We start from the raw sequence: 23,067 nt of genomic DNA on the forward strand, positions 1-23,067 counted from the left end.
GGACACTAAAATAAATTAGATTAATTAATTAGAGGAATGGGATTGGGGGATTAATTAATTAAGAAATAATTAACTGGAAGAAATGGGATTAATTAATTAGGTTAATTAATTAGAAGAATTGGGGATTAATTAATTAAAGGAATATGATTGGGGGATTAATTAATTAAGAATTAATTAATTGGAAGAATAGAATTTAAATTTGATTAAATTAATTAAATAAATTTAGGTGTCTACATTTTGCCCCTCTTTGTGGTGGCGCAAAAATAGCATCGCTGCAAAGAAAAATAAAACACTTGAGAGCAAGGAAGCAAAAAATGCCCCAGGTGAACAAAGGAATGGTTAGGGATTCCCCCTCGAGAGGGTGCATAAGGAAAAAGGAATCAGGAAGCGTCTTGAAAGAAACATTGCCCCAACAAACAGGATAGAAGGGAAGAGACATAACGGGAAGAGGAGAAAAATTCAAATGTTGTGGATGATATGGATGAAATTATCATGGAGCGTGAGCACCTGTAAAACTAGACGCCATGTAGGACGCCATTTACTGAGCACTTATTTTGATTAAGAAATGTCTATGAGTCAACCATGGTATAGAGAACCAGGGTGGAATTTCACAACCAATGCATGGACTGACACGTATAAATAGACACACAAAATAATCTAGCACCACACAGATTTATAGAGACCCTACAGGAAACAGTGTTAGAAGAACCCCAAGTAGAAGATATGCCCCAATGTAACATGAGATGACATAGACCTCGTGAGGATACAACAAGGAACACATCCAAAAGACATGCCAAGAAAAACCAAAAGCAACAAGATCACATCCTGAGCCTTGTTATTCCTAGTGCACCATGATATAAAAGATCGTGGCAACCAAGAGGAAACAAAGCCCTTAGGAGCTTAAAAAGATAAACAAAGATTAAAAAAAGAATCAAAGCCAACACGAGTGTCTTAGGTTCTTTTTCCAAAAGGATGACTGATGGGATTAGGATTTGATGATGTCTAACTTGAGGAAGGATACATCCTGCGCAGACTGATGATGGGTGTTGGTGAGAAGAATACATCTCGAAACAACACTAGGTTAAAAGATTGATCATGGGACAACAAAAGGCATATGATACGATCACGATGACAAACATGTTCAAAAAATATTGTTGAAGAACCACCTGATAGGATATGATCTCGAAGCAAAGGACCGACAAACGCCTATGTATAGCGACACCTATATACAAGATGTACAAGAGATATGGATGATGGAAGAAGACCCAGTGACATGCATGATGTTTCTCCAGTCAAGATGAAAAGCCATGACAGATTGATGATGAATGGAGTGTTGTTGATGTGGGAATGATATATCTCAAAACAACACAAGGATTGGGAAGGATGCATCTCAATGATGATGATTGGATTGCGATCAAGGCTCAGAACAAGATCATGGATGTGAATGGGTGATTTAAATTGGATAGCAAAAGGATATGGATAAGATACGAACATGATGATGGATTGTGAGGAGTAGACAAATCAATTGGAAGGTGAGTACCATGGGATATCGTGCAGAGAAAAGGTGGATTCAATGAATATGCAAATGGTTTGATTGGATGGATGGCATTAGATTGCGTGGGGGTAGTCTAGAGCTAGATACCAATGACAAGGGTTGAAAGAGGCAATGGAATGATATGATGGGAGGGATGAAAATATGGAGGATAGGATGAAAAGGATTCAGAGACAAAAGCATTATGGATATGGCTTGGATATGAATGGATGAGGGATGAAGGGATGGAGGATAAGATGAAAAGGATTTGGAGATGGAAGCATTGTGGATGTGGTTGGGAGATGAATGGATGAGGGATGAAGGGATGGAGGTAGATGAGGATTGGGGGAGGAACCAAGTTATTGATAAAGGGATGGAGTAAATGGGAGATAAGGACTAGTGGAGGATCAAGTGATGGATGAAGAGATGGAGGAATGAGGAGATAAGGAATTGGTGGATGTATTAGGTTATGGATGAAGAGATGGAGGAACCAGGAGATAAGGACCGGTGGATGAACACAATAAGATAACTGACAAGAGGATAGGAAGTTAAGTAAAGTGGATAGAAGACAAGGTGATAGATGGATATGGATCACAAAGATAGGCAAAAGGATCACATGGAATGGAGGAAGGATGGGTGGATATGAAGGTGAATTGAGGAAAAGTGTCACCTTTAGGTTTTTGATTCTTCAGCAAGGTACCAAGTTCCTCTAAGCTTTTCTTGAATTTTTCTTTATGTTGATTTGCAGTTTCTAGTTCTCTTTCTAAGACTTCTTTCTATCTCATCAGTTCATTTGAGTCATTTTGAGTGTGCATCAAATCTGTCTTCAACATGTCATTTTCATAGCTAAGTCTTGTGTTCTCATTTGCTGCATCACTTAGTCTTCTGATCAATTCTTCTTCATTCTTCTTCCTATCTTCAATCTCTTAACAAAATCTCATAGTCATATCCTGCATCTCATTCTTTGTAGTTATGTTTTCCAGTTTCAGCTTGCTTAACATATCATTAAGTGATTCCTTTTCATCATTTTCGTTTTGCATCTTTTCACAAAGTTCTCTTCTCTTGTTTCTTGTAATAGTAAGATTCTCTTGGAGTGCCTGAATGATATCCTGAGCTGCTTTTAGATCATCTTCTAGTTTGATGTTTTTCAATTTCTCTACATCATAGTCTGAAAGAGTTGCTTCAAGTTGCTTCATCAGATTTTCCATCTTTACCGGTGTCAAGATCTTCCTCAAGCTATTAGGCTTCTGAAAATAGAGGACCAAGCTCTGATACCAATTGTTAGGAATCCCACAGATACTGAGAGGGGGGGGTGAATCAATATCTAACCGGTAATTAGAATTACTCAATTTAAAACATGCAGAACATATTATAACAGTATATCGGTATGCAAGAAATAATGTAATGAATAGAATTAAAAGCATCCACATGAAAAACACACCATAACACAAGGATTTAACGAGGAAACCCAGTGTGGGAAAAACCTCGATGGGATTTGTGACCCACAATATTCACTTACTGGCCAATAAGAGAATATTACTTACAAGAGGGGCCTACACATGCAAGAAGGCCAATTGCCTAGAGCTCACTGCACAATGGAAAGTCTCACTGACTTACAATGTGGATTATACAAATCTAATAACTTGTACTACTTTACAATAGCATCTATAATGCCTGATCCAGTACCGGTTTGTGCTCTGCTCTTTACATAAAACCTCTAACCTATTTTTCGCATGATAGGTCTACCTAATATCTTCTTCTTTTCGCTTACATCGCTTTTTTTAACTTACTTACAAAATGTCTACAATGATCTCTCTTATATATAAGAGTCATTTTACAATGATATCAAGTCGGCTTACAAAGTTTTTACAATAATAAACAAAATATAATATAACAAAATCATGTTGGGCTTTGTGCCGGTATACTTCCTTTCTTTGTGTCGGTGTCGGTTTCCTGAGTGCCGGTTTAGAGTGTGTTCGTTGATGCCGGTGAACTATCTTGTCAGTGTAAAGCCTTGCCGATGTAATGCCTTGCCAGTGCCATAGGATTGTAAGGTTGCCATCAATGACAAAACCTTCAATCACATACAATGTCTCATTGGAGTGTGCATATGCCAACAAGTACCATGGGATATCATGCAGAGAAAAGGTGGATGCAATGAATATGCAAACGATTTGATTGGATGGATGGCATTAGATTGCGTTGGGGTAGTCTAGAGCTAGATACCAATGACAAGGGATGAAAGAGGCAATGGAATGATATGATGGGAGAGATGAAAATATGGAGGATAGGATGAAAAGGATTCAGAAACAAAAGCATTATGGATGTGGCTTGGATATGAATGGATGAAGGATGAAGGGATGGAGGATAAGATGAAAAGGATTTGGAGATGGAAGCATTGTGGATGTGGTTGGGAGATGAATGGATGAGGGACGAAGGGATGGAGGTAGATGAGGATTGGGGGAGGAACCAAGTTATTGATAAAGGTATGGAGTAAATGGGAGATAAGGACTAGTGGAGGATCAAGTGATGGATGAAGAGATGGAGGAATGAGGAGATAAGGAATTGGTGGATGTATTAGGTTATGGATGAAGAGATGGAGGAACCGGGAGATAAGGACCAATGGATGAACACGATAAGATAACTGATAGGAGGATAGGAAGTTAAGTAAAGTGGATGGAAGACAAGGTGATAGATGGATGTGGATCACAAAGATAGGCAAAAGGATCACATGGAACAGAGGAAGGATGGGTGGATATGAAGGCAAATTGAGGAAAAGTGTGATAGAGAAATGGAAGCCAAGAGGTGTCCAAAGCATGTATACATGGTGGCCTTTTCTTTTTATCAAGATCCATGGGAGGATGGAGAAAGTGAATTGGATAATATATGATGAGTATGGTAGGTAGATGGAGAAGGAGGAGGAAATGGCTAGATAGGTAGAAGAACTTTTCCCCCAAGCCTGGAGAGAAAAAGGATGAGGGGAATTATGCATGACGCCTGTTTGCTAGGTTTTCATAATGGTACTTGTCCAAGGTGCTTGTTTGGTGTTTAGTGTGTGCAATAGTCATTTTCAGTCTTTAGGAGACATATCCATAACATATCTGGTGACTTTGAGGTTTTAGTAAGTAGATTTAGTGCATTAACAACTTATGAGAAGAATACATACAAGAAGTAGCTCTTCATCATTTGAATATTTACAGTTGTCCCCTCCTAGGAGAAAAAGTAGAGAAACTAAAAAGGTTGAGAAGACTGTTGTTTATTCAAGAAGAGCCAAGTCTACCCCTCCTTCTGCAAGATTTTGTGATGTCATTTCCGCTCTTGTCCCACATAAAGTTCAGGTCATGATGATTCTAGGAGCAAGGCAACAAGCTTTTTTTTTCCATTTAATGGTGTAATCCTACTTAATTTGACTTAGCATGATGCTATTTATGTTGGTGCTCTTAAGGGTTTGCCATATTACTCAGGAGAAGAGCATACAACACTCATTGAGCATATCAAGGATGTTGTGTGCAGTTCATCATGTTACTGAGGAAAATATAGCATTGAGATTATTGGCAACTTCACTCAAAGGCAAAGCTTTACAATGGTTTAGAGGCTTGCCAGTAAACTCAGTGGATACATGGGATGCACTTGGAGATCTTCTTTGCAAGCAATTTGAGGACAATCAAACAACCTATCCCTAGTAGAGCAACTAGTTACTATCAAAAGGGCTCCTCAAGAACAAATGACAGATTTTGACTTCCATTTTTAGCGGATATGGAATCGAATTCCTACCATGGTAAGACCTTCTGTTGAGCATGCATTTTTATATTATTTAAGGGCATTGAATAGTAATATATCAGTCATGAATCAATCAATGGGAGAGACTGCATTATCGACAACTTTTGATACTGTTGTAAGGGCAGAAAACAACCTTATTCAGGTTGGAAAGATATCACCTAGGCCACCTATGCCCATCTTTCCTAAAATAAATTCTAGTATGCCATTACAAATACCCCTATTGGCTATTATTCCTCTTGTTCCTGCCATAGTAGCAGTTCCTACTCAACCTGCAACAAATGTGCCACATTTTAAACAAGAAAAGAGTGTTTCCAGTTCATCTTTCAAGTTTTAAGAGATTAAAAATTTATTACGGAACTGTGGAAATGAAATTATAAATATGAAAAGGCAGCAAAACCAGAGTTACAAGCCAAATCCAACCCCTTATCAAGCCCATTTTCAATCAAATAGGCCTCTTACCAATCCAATTTTCAAGGTCAAAGACTAATGATGAATCAAAGGCCATTTCAACCCTATAATCAAATACTGCAAGTACTTCAAAAGAATTAGTTCCCACTCAAAATAATCTAGTATATGAGCCTAAGTGGTGTTTCTCATGTAGTTTACCTCATAATCAAGCCACTTGTCTAATGGTCATATCAACCAAGCACTTATGGTACAAAGTGCATCTATTGTTCAACAAAATCCAGTGGTTGATATAGTGAAACAAAATGCATCTTCAGACATGGATATGCAAGGAGAAATGTCTCTTATAAATTTTCAGAGGGAATAATTTTGTGGGATGAATACCCAAAAGTCACCAAATCAATTTTAGAGTAGTATTGCAGCAAATACAACGCCCAAAAAGAGAGTTGTAGATGATGGGGAGCAAGCTAATGTTGGTGTTTCAAAAGAGAAACAAGTTCCAAACATCAACCAAGGGGCTATCGGTCCATCTAATGGGCAAAATATTTCACTTTCATTAGCAAATCAAGCTGCAACAAGTACAAAGCATCCAAAAGATTCAACACAGCCGATGCTTGCAAGAGGGAAAGAGGCTGATGTTAAAAAAATTCATAATAAGGTGAGTTTACTAGCCTTCAATATTATTGATCATATGAAAAAATCTAATGTTACCATATCTATGTGGGATTCATTGGCTATCCCTAGTCAAAAGAATCTCCTGCAATCAACCTTGTCAGATGTCAGTTTGTCATATGAGCCTACCAATGAACAATCTAGAGTGATTTGGTAAACACCTAGTCCACAATTGCATGATAGACTCAGGAGCTAAAAGCTCTATAATGCCCAAACAAATAGCTGGCAAGCTGGGAATTGAGGATAAACCTCTTGAGCAGGGTGTAGTCCAATTAGATGGTACTGTTGTTAACACAATTGGTGTCATAAAAAATCAAAGTTTGACACTACATGCTTGCCCGATTTTTTTTATTCGCTAGGACATCTATATCATTGACTTACCTCCCTACTTTTCTATCTGTTTGTCCCAGGATTTCACTACTAATACTGGTGGGTACTTATCTTCAGATTGGTCCCACATGTTTTTCAGGACTAGATATGGTACCAAGGTTACTATTAAATCAAAGGTTATCTCAAATGATCATATTGAGCCTTATGTACCTCCTACCATAAATGCTAACTTGTCTATTCTTGACCAAGAGGAGTATCCTATGGCCAAAGAGTTAGATACACAGGTTGATGGCATTCCAAATTTGATTTTGGATGAGTGGGCATCTGATGAGAACAGTAAGAGCATTACAAACAAGTGGATTTGGGGCTTTGGCTTTGGTGTCTATATGATGCATGAACTCGATGTCGTGTTGCCTAGCTTAATGAAAGCTGAAGAACAACAACCTGTCCAGCAAGACAATAAGGTTTGGAAATTTTTTTTGGTGGTTCTAGAAGTTCAAATGGTTCAGGAGGAGGTTGTATGCTTCTATCTCCTCAGGGAGAATTATTATTCTTCTTTCATGTTTTCATTTATTTGTACTAACAATACAACGAAGTATGAGTCACTTGTTCATGGTTTGATGTGGGCTAGAAAAAGGAAAATCAATCATCTTTAGGTTTTTGGAGATAGTGAGGTCATTGTAAATCAAGTAAGAGGCCTCCATTCCATAAAAAATGATGCTTTGAAATGCAATAAATATAGAGCATGCGAGCTGATAGATGAATTATGTGCATTTAATTTGTTGTCCATTCCTAGGAGTAAGACTAAAAATGTTGATAAGGTTGCTGCCATAGGAGCACAATATGATATTCCAACTAATCTATGTAATGATAGCAAATAGAAATATGTGAAGGTGGTTGTTAGACCTTCTATCCCAGGTAATAATGTTTTCTAGCAAGTCTTTGAGAATGACCAGCAAATTGTGAATTTTATAAGAGAGGAAGCTGAGTTCTCATCCAGAAATCAAGATAGATTTCAACAGCAGTATGAAGACCAAGTGATATAGCTAAAAAGTAACAATTTACCCAAGGGATTGGTCACCTTGGAGTCCATTTTTAATTATGATGATCATGTCAAAAAAGAAAGATCTAGCATTCAGATTGATCAGAACCACTATGAAGAGGTGGAAATTTCAAATGGTAAGAAGCTTAAACTTGGAAATTTACGTACTAAAGGAAGATAAGAATCTTTTACTTCCCTTTGTCACGAGTTTAATGATGTTTTTGCATGGAAATATTCTAATTTAAAGGGGTTTGGTCCCAATCTTGCTCAACATACAATAGAGCTTGAGCCCAATTCTAAACCAATAAGGCAAAAACAGAGACCATTAAATCCCAAATTAGAGCCCCTCATGGAAAAAGAACTAGATATGTTGATTGAGAGTGCTATAATTTTTCCTATCAAACATACTTCATGGGTTTCAAACTTAGTGCTTGTAAGGAAGAAAAGTGGTGAAATTAGGCTCTCTGTAGACTTTAGAGACCTTAACCAAGCCTCACTTAAAGACCATTATTCAATACCTTCCATGGGGCAAATTCTGCAAGTAGTTTTAGGATCTAAATGTCTTCTTTACTAGATGGTTTTTCTGGTTATAACCAAATTTTGGTTAAAGAAGAGGACCAATATAAGATAGAATTTACAACTAAGTGGGGAACCATGGCCTATAAGAAGATTCCCTTCAGATTATCCAATGTAGGGGCAACATTCCAGTGAGCCATGGATATGGCTTTTCAAGGGTTAATATATAAAATAGTATTGGTTTACCTAGATGATATCACCATTTTCTCAAAGGAAGCAAAAGATCATCTTGGTCACTTGAGGCTAATTTTTGAAAGATGCAGGGAGTTTGTTGTGTCTCTAAATCCTAAAAAAATGTGTTTTTGTTGTGCATGAAGGAAAACTTCTAGGATATATTGTTTCAAGGTATAGAATTGCTATTGATTGTGAGAGGGTAATTGCTATCTTAAATCTTCCCTTACCAACACATTAAAAAAAGGCTACAAATCTTCCTAGGATGGATTAATTTTTTTAGGCAGTTTATCCCTTATTGTGCTAAATTATTGAAGCACCTAACAACTATGTTGAGGAAAGGCATGACTTTCAGCTGGACGAAAGAGGGTAAAAGGAGCTTTGAAGCAATTAAAGAGGCTTTAGCCTCATCCCCTACTCTCTTGAATCCTAATTTCTCTAAAGAGTTTCTATTATATGCATATGGTAATGTAGACAGTATTGCAGCCATGTTGATGCAACAAAATAGTGATGGAATGTGTAGTCACATAAATCTGTCCACTTAATTAAATGAATATTTAATATTTATTTGATTATTTAACCATCAATTAATAATTAATTAAATTAATATATTTAATTAATTCATCTTAACCCTCTTCTCCTATTGATTAAATAAATTATTCAATTTATTTGATTTAATTCACTTAACCAAATTCAGACCATTAATTAAATAAATAAATCATATTTATTTAATTAAATCTTCTCTCACATTTAAATAAATTAATATTTATTTAAATCCTCCAAAATCCCACCTCTCACATTTAAATAAATAAATCATTTATTTAAATCACCTTTATCCTCCACCCACTTGCATTTTCCTACAAATACAAGTTGCACAATTATTTTAAATAAATAATTTATTTAAATCACCTTTATCCTCCACCCACTTGCATTTTCCTACAAATACAAGTTGCACAATTATTTTAAATAAATCATTTATTTAAATCACCTTTATCCTCCACCCACTTGTATTTTCCTACAAAAGCAAGTTGCACAACTATTTTAAATAAATTATTTATTTAAAATCCTATTTATCCTCACCCACTTGAAACCTTTAATGGTTTCCCTTAAAGTAGTCAAACTTGATGGCTTTAAAGTATTCAAACTTGATGGCTTCCTTCTATAGTCTTCTTAAGACTTTAATGGTTTTCCTTAAAGTCTTCAAGCCTTTAATGGTTTCCCTCAAAGTCTTCAAGCATTTTAATGCTTTATCTTCATTTTTCTCATTTAAATAAATTAATATTTATTTGAATATTTATCCAAATGCAAATTACACCATTTAATTGAAATAAATGATTTTATTTTAATTGAAAATACCAAAATTTCTCCCACTTGCATTTTCCTACAAAATCCACTTGTATGCCTAAACCCCTTCTAGATTCTTCTAAACCCTTCCTAATTAGCCTAAATTCATCCCTTAAATATTGTCACATTCCTAAGCAAATTGGAGTCACTTCTCAAAGACTCCAAAGTCTTTGAAAAGCAATTAATGCTTTGTGTGTTCAACAAATTAACCCTCAAAGTCTTGGATAACCTTTGAAAGCCTCCAACCTTCAACCACTAAATGGCTCAAAGTCTTTGATAACCATTGAAGGCTTTCAACCTTCAACCACTTAATCCCCAAAGTCTCCAATAACCATTAATGGTTACCTCAAACCCTCCCACATGGTTAAAACATTTGTTTTGACTCAACCTCTACCCAACCCAAAGGTCTCATCAGGCCATTAATGCTTTGACCATGATTATCTCTTAATCATTTGCACAAAGGTTTATCCTTGGATTAACTCTTAATCCAATGGGTAATCTTAATTTAGACTTGACCCTTACCTTCTAGATAACCATGAGGTCTTCTCAGGCCTTTAATGCCTCCAACCTCTTCTCTCAACCCAATCCTATGTTGAAACTTGTCACCATTTTATTGGTGCCAATTGTGCACATGGATCCCCAACTTTCAATCCTAACCCTTGTTAAGATTGCTCAATCTTAACCCTTCATTTCCCTATTTCTTCTATAAATAGAACCCTTCTCCTCAAGCAAAAGGAGAAGCATTTTAGAGTATTGTTGTTATACTGGCATTAGCACAGAGCTTTTTCATAGCATCACTATCTACTCTAGCATAGTATTTAGCTTTTCATTTCATATTTGAAGCTTAGTATTAAATCTCAATCCTCCATAAGCATCCATAGTGCAAAAAGCTGCTGAGAGCTACACTCATTTGGGACTTGGAGAGGAGAGGAACAAGGGAGGAGCAACTATGAGCATCTTGATTAGCTATTTCATTTTATGTTTATATGCTTTCTATTTCATGCTTAATATCTCTCTTGATATGCCTGTTTAGGATAATCTTTTGTTGCTAACACTAACGTTTGTTTCTTGTGCTCTTGTGTGTGTTGCCATCAAACAGATTTTCTAATCCTTTTTGCAGAGCATCATTTGGTGAACCCGACGTGAATCCAAACACCAAAAAGATCAATTTTTTTTTTTTTTTACCAATAACATGTTTGAATGTTGAAAATGTCACACAGGTTGCGATTTTGACACTGTTTTGGTGCGTTTGGCATTATTTTGGCGCTATTCCCCCTGTTTCAGTGCTTTTCCCTTCTCTGTCTTTCCCTTTCTTTTAATACGTTTGTGTTAAATAGTGCCTCTGTTCAAACGCAGACTAGCGCTATTGTAACAAAACGTTGTACAAATCACTTTGTAACCAAAAATAAATAAAAAACCAAAAAAAAAAAAAAAGATTAGGCTTGTAGAAGCCCACCAAATAGGCGGATTTTACTAACTATTTTTCTCTTTTGTGCAGATTTAAATTAGATTAAAGAGTAGATTTATATTTTTTACTAACTTGTTTTTGAAGTTGGTTTTAAAAATGAATTCACTTTTTATTTCGGTTTAAAATTAACTTCACATTTCAAGTTTGGGCTTTTAAAAAAAGAATCACACATTTGTTTGGGGCTCTTAAAAAGAATTTTATTGTTCAAAGGTAAAAAGAACCACAAACTTATACAAAAACAACTTTATTTTTTTTGCAAGTTAGGAAAAAAACTTCGTTTTGGTGCTTAAAATCAACAAGGCAAATTTTATTTCTTGCATCAAGATAAAACTCACAATCCACACTTCCATTTTTGGTGCAAATAAAATTCACAATCAACTTGTCTCATTTTCAAAGCAATTTTACTTCATGCAAACGTGTTTTTCATTAAGTTGACCAGGATTTTCAAATTCTAGTTTACTCAAACAATTGCCTTTGAAAATTAAAAAGAACACCATGATTGTTGGAGCAACATCTCCAAATAGTTAGATCACATTGCAATGATAGATTAAAAAGAACAGGTGTTTTTCGTGCTTGGCACACTTGTGCAAAGATTTGGTCGAGTGGTCCTACTTCTAACACACACTATCCTCTCCCTTGGCTTTCGTGGTCCTAGGTGCAAGAGAAAAGTGTTAGTAACACTCACATTTTATCTTTTTAAGAGAGGCCTGCCAAGGGATCGATACTCTTGGGAACGACCTCGAGCGGTAAATCCTTCGAGCCACTATAGAAATCAGGTGAGAGCGAAAGCTGTAGCCTTGGGTATAGCTGTTCCTACAGTGTAACTGGCCGAAAGGACAAATGGGCCCCACCACCAGTTACAAGGCTCTTAAGTGAGTCACTGCAGAATGAACTTATGTCCAAAGCCATCGAACATGACTAAACACCTTTAAGTAGTAGCCCACCTGTTCTATTGATTGAGGATATTTGAGGTATAATTTAGTGCAAGAGCATAGATGGTTTTGCTCCCAAGATACTCACCATACATATTTCCTTGAGTAGAAACATAGCTTTTTGAAAAGTCACTTGTGGCTTGATAAAAGTGGTGACTCCCCCATCATAGGGATCATCTATTTGTTATGCTCGTGCAAGACTTAGTATATCACATCCTTACCTGCCATGGCGGGATTCATAAGGTATGTAGTACCAAAGTCGAAGAAATATCAAGATGTGGGCTAAATTTATCACAACTGGCCATTTGACCTTAGGGATAAAAAGTGTTTGAAGTGTGTTCGTTTTACAGACCTAGTGCGAATTGAGCCGACTTCAGGCTTTGGAAATACACCTTAAAATAAATCTAAAGGAAGGGTCAAAAAACAAGTCCAAGGATTGGGTTGATCTAGACCCATACTCATTTGTGCCTTTGAGGCTACAATCTTGTGTTTGTGTGCTTGCTTTGTTTTCTTGTCAAAGAAAAATCAGAAAATCAATCCCAAAAACAAAGTATTCATCCAACATCTGTCAACACAACCAAAAATACCAAAAACAAAGTGCAAACAAACAAAGAGTCAAAAATTTATGACCATTCTTCACATCTTGCGAAAGAAGAAGTGTCATCAGAATATTACCTTGAAAAGAAGACCATTAAGCTCAAAGGCTTTGATCAAAAGGAGGAAATTCTTCTATCTCAATAGACAAATATTTGTCTCACATAGAGTCTTTCTACATCGCATGCGTCTCTATCTTCAAGGTAAAACAAACGAGTTTGATTCCGAATCATTGAACCGCAGAGCTTTTATGCAATATAGAGCTCTGAGTTATCACAAAAATCAAGGAGGAAAGATTAATCCCAACTTCTTCCCAAACATCTGTATCACCTACAACACAGCTCGAGAAATGCCACCAACGCCTGAAAGGGAAGAAGTAGAGTTTGTTCCATTTGTAACACAAAGTTTTTATTAAAGTTGAAAACAAAACATCCATCATCTCATTCATACATCATTTTTCCATCATCAATTCATCCCAAAACTCTCAAAACATTAAGAGGTTCTTGTCCCAAGATTCCTTTTTTAGATATTGCTTGAAATCAAACACATCACATCACTTTTAGATTGTTTCTACATCTAGGATAAGCTCATCCTAAGAGACACATCTACGCAGGTTAAAACTAGTTCATGAGTGAATCCTCTCATTACTAGGTAGTCAAAATCTGTAACACATCTCAGATTTCTCTACACCTTATCACATCCAAACTCATCAAAACAAACAAGCAATTCAAAGAAAGAATTCTGGTTACATTTACCTTTAGAGTGCTAGAGATCTACAATCCACTAATCATCCATCTTTCATTGAACAACTCATCATCATCTTCAATCAACTTCAACACAAACTTGCAAACAAAATGGCTCAAACCCGATCGCGATCAAGGCAACGAGAAATAGAAATTGAGGAAGAAGAGGACAACCTCAATGAATTTCAAGAAGCACTTGGAGGAAATGTAAATGATGAAAACCCAAGTAGTCCCACTCCTTCAACAATCGAAAGGGTTCAGCATAACCCTCACTTTAATAGATTATTTGATGAAATTCACAGGAGCAATGCGGATGCTCACTTCTTAAGACTTGCTCAAGAAGGAGCCAAACTCCCCTCAGACTTTGATCTTGCCCAATTAAGACAAGCATCAGAAAGACAAAGTCACCATGAGGAGGAAAGGCGTAGAGATCCCATCAGATATAACATCCCTCGAGGTAACCCACCACCTCCTCCTCCAAATGAAATGGAGATGTTGCGGCAACAAGTCGCGAATCTCGCCCAACAACTTCATAGTGGTGTTAAGACCAATCAATTTTCACTTAACGACATCTGTCCCTATCCGTTTCATAGGAATCTTTATATGCCACCCTTTCCACGCGGGTTTGAAACACCCAAATTTGAAAAATATAGAGGAAAGGGGGATCCCCGTGATCATGTCCGAGAATTTCATTCTGCTTGTCTTGAAGTAGCTTATGAGGACACATACCTAATGCGCCTTTTTCCCCAAAGCTTGGGAGGAACAACCACATCATGGTTTTCCCGACTTCCAGGTGGCATTAGAACATTTGAGGAACTCATCCAGAAGTTCCTATCTCATTACTCTTATAATATTGAACGCGACATCACCATGGCTGATCTATGCAACACCAAACAAAAACCAGGTGAATTATTCTCAGTATTCCTGCAACGATGGCGCCAAATGTCTAGCAGACGTTCTCTTCAGTTACCTGAACAAGAACTAGTGGAAATTTTCATTTCCAACTTAAACGAAGAAATGGAATTTCACCTGGATGTCAAAGACACAGACTCTTTTAACGATATGATCACCAAGGGTATAAAATGTGAAAGGGCACTCATCAAAAAAGGACTCATCAAAATCTTTAATGAACCAAAAGATGCTCCTCGCCCGCGCTTCAATAGCGATAAACCGAACTTCTGGAACAAGAATAAGAACATCGTCAACGATGGAGTTGTGGATGCTCGGACTGTCCAAAATGCACAACCTGTGGTTCGGTTTGCAGGACAAAATCCTCCACCTCAAAATAACACAAATGTTCCTCTTAATCAAGGTCGCATCACATCTCATGATGAACCAAGACCTCGTCCACAAAAACAAAAACGCACATACACTCCCTTAGGGGAACCCATTGAAACAGTGTTGCGACAACTCCTCTCTCAAAATTTGGTCACTCTACCTAAGCTATCAAACTATGAGCCTCAAGTCAAACCAGCATGGTGGAAAGATACTGAACACTGTGAGTTCCATCAAGGAAGAGGACACAAGACAAGTAATTGTCACCGATTGAAAGATCTCATTCAGGATCTTATTGACCGAGGAGAAATTGAAATTGAAGGGCATGACCCAAAAACAACCAATAATGATCATCAGATGTTCAAGAATCCACTTCCATCGCAAGATCAAAGGGGTCCTTCGACGTCCAGTCGAGGTCCTGATACCACTGATTATACGCAAGCTGCGTATAATTACACTGTAAATCACCTGTATGATGCCAGTGAACAAATTGCAACCATAACCTTCAAAAATCCCACCTCAAATTGCAATGTTGTTACACGTCGTGGCAAGGTCACCATCAAGGCAGCTCCACAAGGCACCACCTCCGTCCCAAAGCAGTACAATCTTGTGGAACAATTAGACAAAACCCCTGCACTTATATCCATTTTGGAGCTTTTGCGTCTGTCACCCTCTCATAAAACAATCTTGGATCAAGCACTCCAAGAGGCGTCAGTCCCTGCAAATCTAAATACGGACCAATTTCAAGCCATGGTTGGAAGTCTAAAGTCATCACCTTGTCTCACTTTTTCTGAAAGTGACAACTCTTCCTTCTAGCAACCTCATAACGCCTCACTCCACATTGAAGGCTTCGTCAACCAACACAGGATCAAGCGAGTCTTGATCGATAATGGAGCAGGCCTAAACATTTGCACACTACAGTTGGTCACAGCATTGGGATATGCAATAGAATCAGTGGATCCTCGTAAGAAGATCACCATCAAAGCCTATGATGATGCAGAGCGTTCATCCAAAGGAGCTGTGGTACTACCAATCCGAGTGGGCCCTGTGGTAAAGCATATCATTTGTCAGGTTCTGGACCTTCCTCTGCCATATAATCTATTATTAGGGAGACCTTGGATACATGCCATGCAAGCTGTTCCATCTACCTACCATCAATGTATCAAGTTCCCACATAATGGTGCAGAGATCACAATCCTGGGCGATGCAAATCCCTTTGCATTTTGCCATAATATCAGCCATCAACCAGAAATTACTGTTCCTAATAATAGGGAAGCCATTTCCTCCACATCATATGTAAATCCCGCCTCTCTTGCTAGTTCAAACACCCCTATACCCAAGCAAGAAAAGCTTAAGATGAAAATCGCAGAGGAAGGTCCTGGAGAATACAACTTGAGTCAGCTCTTTTGTGTGGGACAAATGCCCACTTCTCCTAGAACACATGGTAAACCACAGCAGTTGCTCCAGCAACCACTAATCATGCCTCCATGTGCCTTAACGCCTTTCATTCTTGGAAAGAGTCAAGAGGAAGAGACACAAGATGAGGACCTGGCGGACTGGATCTATAAAGATCCCATCACCACTGACAAACCGCAAGTTACACTTCCTACGGAACAATATGGCAAAGGCCTCCTCATTATGCAAAGAATGGGATATGATGGTCAGAGTGCTTTGGGATACTGCAAACAAGGACGACACGAACCTCTACTACCAGAATTCAAGCCCAAAGGTAATACAGGCCTTGGCTTTGAAAAAGAGATCCTTCCTAAACTCAGATTCAAAGGAAAACCCAGCAAACCATTTTGCCCACCTACTGCAAAGAGGATACCTTTCATAATCAAAGCACCATCAAGCACTATCCCCACTGCCCCCTCAAGGCTCACAACTCCACCATCACCAATGTCACTCATCCCATCAAACGAACCAGTAATCCTATCAGCAACACCATTTGTAGCAGCAACTATATTGGAACCCGCAGCAGCATCTATGGCACCAGTAGTTCCAGCAGAAGCCACTGAGTCACCATTACCGATACTTCCAGTGACAAATCCATTAAACCCCATCACAATTCCTGCAGCACCAATCACTACAAGGATACATAAACCAATCACACCTGCCGTGTTTAACTCCAAAGACATCCCAGTATGGTATAACAATCGAATGCTGGAGAGTGATTCAGAGACTGACTCACATGAGTGGGAATTCGATTCAGTGCAACTTAACACTTCAGATGAGGAAGACACATCACCACCTCCACCCCGCAAAGACATCCCTGTTTACGGAGAAGCACAGATAAAGACCACTTGGGTACCTGAGCTGGAAACATCTTCCACAGACCCTACGTCTCATCCTACGCCTGATTCTGACAGGGAGAGTACCATCAATGACCTTCACCACACTGTCTTAACCCTCACTGATACTTCTAACGAACTTAACCTAATCGATGAAGTAATGCCCATTATCCACCCTGAACTCATCGAATGGAACCAATCAAATCCCCCATGTCTTGACCTCTTCCAAAACGATGAGGCTATCATTGACTTTTTGGAATTAAGGGATAATCTACCAAGCGGGGATCACAAAGCTGGATTCGCCATTGAACTTAATAGCGCAGCATACTTCGGGGCGGATGCCAAACCCTTCAGCTGCAAAAATATAACATTAAAACATGGATCTTCCAGTGAAAACCACACTGTGGCACTATTTGATCCAATAAAAGTAAAAAGAAAGAGCGTATCCAACGGTGAAAACCTCTCTGAGGCGCCTGAGGATGAAGGGTTTGATATTCTCCCTGCTAATGCACAACAGGAACGATCAACGATCCTCATTGAGGAGACCAAAGAATACAATGTGGGGACTCCTGAAAACCCTCATATTATACATCTGGCATCTCTTCTCACTCCAGAGGAACAACCTACATTTATAGAGTTCTTCCAGCAGCGTCAGATCAACTTTGCATGGTCATATGCAGACATGCCTGGGCTTGATCCGGATTTAGTTATGCATCATCTCACAGTAGCAAAAGGAGCCAAACCTGTCAAGCAAAAACTTCGTAAGATGCATCCTCAGATTGCCGTACTAGTCAAAACAGAACTCAAGAAACTCCTAGATGTTGGTTTCATTAGACCAATTGATTATGCAGAATGGATCTCCAACATTGTGCCAGTCGGCAAACCAAAAGGGGGCATCCGCATTTGTACAGACTTCAGAGATCTGAATAAGGCATGTCCTAAAGATGACTTCCCCCTACCAAATATCGACATCATAGTGGATTTGACAGCAGGACATGCCATGCTTTCACTCATGGATGGCTTTTCAGGATACAATCAAATAAAGATCGCACCAGAGGACCAACATAAGACAGCCTTCACATGTCCATGGGGCACATATTGCTGGAATGTAATGCCTTTTGGTCTAAAAAATGCAGGAGCGACTTATCAAAGAGCAATGACTACCATCTTCCATGACATGATGCATACTATGATGGAAGATTATGTGGATGACTTACTAGCAAAATCACTCACTAGAGATGGGCATCTCCACATCTTAGATGAAATCTTTGATAGACTGGAACAATACCATGTTCGACTCAACCCAAAGAAATGTGTCTTTGGAGTGACCTCCGGGAAGCTTCTAGGATACATTGTCTCAAGCAAAGGCATTGAGGTTGACCCAGCAAAGGTAAAAGCTATCATGGACATGCCACCACCAAGGAATATCAGTCAGCTAAGGACACTACAAGGACGGCTTCAATCCATCTGAAGATTCATTGCACAATTGGCTGATAAGTGTCACCCATTTACACATTTGCTACACAAGAACATCCGCTTTCAGTGGGATGCTCGATGCCAGCAAGCATTTCAGACACTTAAAGACTATCTCATGAATCCACCATTGCTGATGCCACCAGATCCAAGTAGACCATTATTGCTCTATATCTCAGCAACAAGTACAGCATTGGGTGTACTACTGGCACAACATAATGCAGAAGGAAAAGAGTGTGCTATTTACTACATCTCTCGCACACTTGTGGGCTATGAACTCAATTACACACCTATTGAGCGAGCTTGCCTAGCAGTAATCTTGGCAGCCACTAAACTGAGGCACTATCTGTTAACACACAAGGTGCAACTCATTGCAAAGATTGATCCACTCAAGTATTTACTTAACAAAGCAGCATTGACAGGTCGCTTAGCTAAATGGGTAATGATTCTAAGTGAATTCGACATCGAGTATGTGGACCGTAAAGCTATCAAAGGTCAGGTCATTGCAGATCAATTGGCCGATGCACCACTCATAGGCGATCATCCTCTCATTTCCAATTTTCCAGATGAAGAGATATTCATGATCACAGAAGCACAACCATGGAAACTATATTTTGATGGTTCATACACTAGGCACGGCTCGGGGGCAGGCATTCTGTTTATCACACCTCAAGGTGATAGCATCCCGAAGTCTTACAGGCTCACATTTCCATGCACAAACAACATAGCAGAGTATGAGGCCTTGATCACAGGACTCAGGTTAGCCGTACAATGGAAATTACAAGAACTACAAGTATATGGCGATTCCCAACTAGTCATTCGACAAGCAACTAATGAATATCAGACCAAAGATGATAAACTCATGCCATACAAGCAAATGGTGGACAGTCTAAAGACATCATTTACTACTATCACTTTTGAGTAGATACCAAGAGATCAGAATCGAGCTGCTGACGCCATGGCTACCATCGCATCTCTACTAGATCTTCCACAGAATTCAACACGCTACGAGTTCTTGGTAGAACAACTTTGGATCCCCGCTTATGATATCCCCGAATCTGAAATGATATGTCACCTTGTCGGTTCTGAATCCCCATGGTACGGTGAGTTCTACACCTATCTCCGCGATCACACCCTTCCTCCCAACCAATCAAATAACCAACGTAAAACCTTCATTCGCCAAACTGCTCGATATACCATTATTGCCGAAACCCTATACCGACGCGGTCTTGATGGTACTCTCCTTCGATGTCTAGAACAAGGTGAGATAACAAAGGCTTTGGAAGAGGTACATGAAGGAATTTGCGGGACTCACTCAAGTGGTCCATCACTAGCCAAGAAACTCCTGCGAGCTGGATACTATTGGCCATCTATGGAAAAGGATTCCTACTACTTTGTCAGGAAGTGCAAGAAATGTCAAGTTCATGGCAACCTGATACATGCACCAGCACAGGAACTACAACCAATCACAACACCATGGCCTTTTTGTCAATGGGGCCTTGACCTTGTGGGTAAGATTCATCCATCTTCATCCAACGGCCATAAATTCATTATTACCGCCACCGAATATTTCACCAAGTGGATCGAAGCTGTTCCACTTACCCAAGTCACCGGCAAGCAGATCGCCTCATTCATCCTCAATTACATCATCTGCCGGTATGGTGTGCCCATGTCCATTGTCATAGATAACGGTCTTCCTTTCAAAAATCAGGATGTCCGTGAGCTTTGTGAGAAATTTCATATCCAACACCGCTTTTCCACTCCCTATTACCCACAAGGCAATGGTCAGGCCGAAGCATCCAATAAAAACATATTGAGGATCCTAAAGAAGACAGTCAATGATGTCGGCCGTGATTGGCATGTTCAATTGAATCCAGCGCTATGGGCATATCGAACTAGCATTCGGACCCCTACAGGTGCAATTCCTTATTCATTGGTCTATGGTGCTGAAGCTATCTTACCTATTGAGGTCGAGATACCATCCTTACGAGTTTCATTGCACAATCTCATCGATGATGAAGCATACAGAGTATCTCGTCTTCAGGACTTAGAGTTACTAGATGAGAAGCGACAAGCTGCATACAATCACCTCAAAGCCTATCAGCAGCGCATGAGTAGAAGCTACAATCACCGAGTTAGACCTCGTACATTTGAGGTAGGTGATCTTGTTCTTCGAGAGAATCCTCGCAACCAACCAAACAGAGAACATCAAGGCAAGTTTGAATCAAATTGGCTAGGCCCATATGTTGTCACTGCTGTATTTGGGTCCGGGGCATATCAGTTGGCTACATCAGACGGAGAACCGCTCGCAGATCCAATCAACAGCATGCACCTCAAACGGTTTTACACATAAGCTGTACAGAGCATCAGGCTCCCCTGCCTATCAGAAAATACCAAAAAACATTCAGAAAAATGTCCTGAAGAAAATATAAAAACATTCAAAAAAGTAAAGAAAAATCATGCATCCAAACGGTGAACAACCACTCCGATGGCACCTTGGGTAAGAACGATGGTGAAAACCTGGCAAACAGGCGCCACTCGTAAAGGCTATGGCTCCATTATCTTTCAGACTTGTGGCGATCACATCTACTTCATACATACATCCATCCATCCATCAACCATGGCTTGTTATTCCTCTGCAATTATGATAGTACTCCATACATCTTGCATCCCGCTTTTTCATAGTCATGTCTAAAACTGGGGGCAATGCCTTTAACCTATTGATGGAAGTGGATTCTACATTGTCTTATGATTCATTAAGTTCTTCATTCAAACAATCATCAAAAATCCAAAAACATTCAAAAATATCTCGCAAAAATACCAAAAACATTCAAAACAATTCAAAATCCAAAAACATCGACAAAACCATTGAAAAATCACACAAAAACATGGCAACACCTTGTACATACTCATCCATGCAGATACCAAAACAAACATTGCGACAAACTACTCACACAATGACCATTTACCAAACAACCACACAATCCACATCAACAATCCAAAACTGTCTTTAAAACAAGGATGCATCCTTCCTTACCAAAACAAAGACAAAAGTGACGTTTTCTTTGACAAGAAAATTATGTTAAGCTATCAAATGCTTGGTTGATTCGTGAGTAATTCATTTGTTTATCTGTATCGGGATCTTTCAGCATTGTTTTGTATCGTTTGCGCATTATTTCCGATGAAGTTCTGGGGCATGTACTAATGGTGTCTACGTGGGAAGTTCACTAAGCTACGTAATCTTATGCCAAATACAGTCATAGATCATTACGGCTTGCTGACTACAGCGTATACCTCGACCATATGAACATGAACCATTACCAAGGATCCATATTCTTTTATTCTTTATGTATATATTGTTTGTTTACAGGTACAATGCTCATTCTTTGGTTCCTCCTCATCCAATTTGGATAAAGGTTTTATTTTCTTAGTACGGTATGCACTTGTCTCAGGATCTGATCTGCCTAAGATCAAGGAGGACGATCCAATTCATGCATGAACGGAGATAATCCTTGTCTATTCCGCAAGCAATACTCAGGTCAACTTGATCCATTATATCAAGTTGCTTGTATTAACTTGCTATATAAAAATCCATGTAAGAAATACTCTGGTCATCTTGAATCATTATGTCAAGATGCTTGTATTCTCTTCCAACATTTTAAAGCTCCATGATGAAAAATAAAGCACTATGGATCGTCATTTCATCTCATCTGTATATATTGCATTTCATTGCATTCCAACCATCCATACATTCATAATAGCTGCATATCATGCATACATAGTCATAATAATGCATACTCTATTTTCCTCTTCTTCCATAGGAATGAGTCATAGGTCCTCCATTTCTTCTAACATCGAACCCCCCCAACCCTCCCCATCTCAATAATCAGCATCACATACCCTACATCGTGTCCCAATCAGCCTAATCAAGCCACGTTCATCACCATCCATCTCTAAATAGGAGGGATTGTGTTTCCTATCCTAAGTCATCCAATAAGTCAAGAAAGTTACTCTATCTGCACAGATACATCAACTCCCACACACCTAGACTATCAACAGATACTCTGATCAAGTATCTTCGGGTCTCAACAGGTAATCGATCATGGTAATCCTAGACTACATCAGGCATTTATCATAATGACCTAGTCTCAACGGGGCTGCCATGATTCCCCACAACCATCCATCACACGCACACACTATCAATTGATCAACCAATCAAACACAATCCGATGGACAATTACATCAATTGTCTACGTCTCAACGAGTATTTTGCTTCATATACCTTGACTTCATCGGACAATTACATCAATTGTCTAAGTCACCATCAAGTCACTTTGATTCACTTACTCAGACTTTATCATGTTCAAGCGACCAACTGACATCAACTGTCACGCTTTGACTTGACCGGGGCAATTCAACCGATTGCACCAGATTGTCCAA

This window comes from Cryptomeria japonica, chromosome 8 (assembly GCF_030272615.1).
Source record: "Cryptomeria japonica chromosome 8, Sugi_1.0, whole genome shotgun sequence".
In the NCBI taxonomy this organism is placed as follows: Eukaryota; Viridiplantae; Streptophyta; class Pinopsida; order Cupressales; family Cupressaceae; genus Cryptomeria; species Cryptomeria japonica.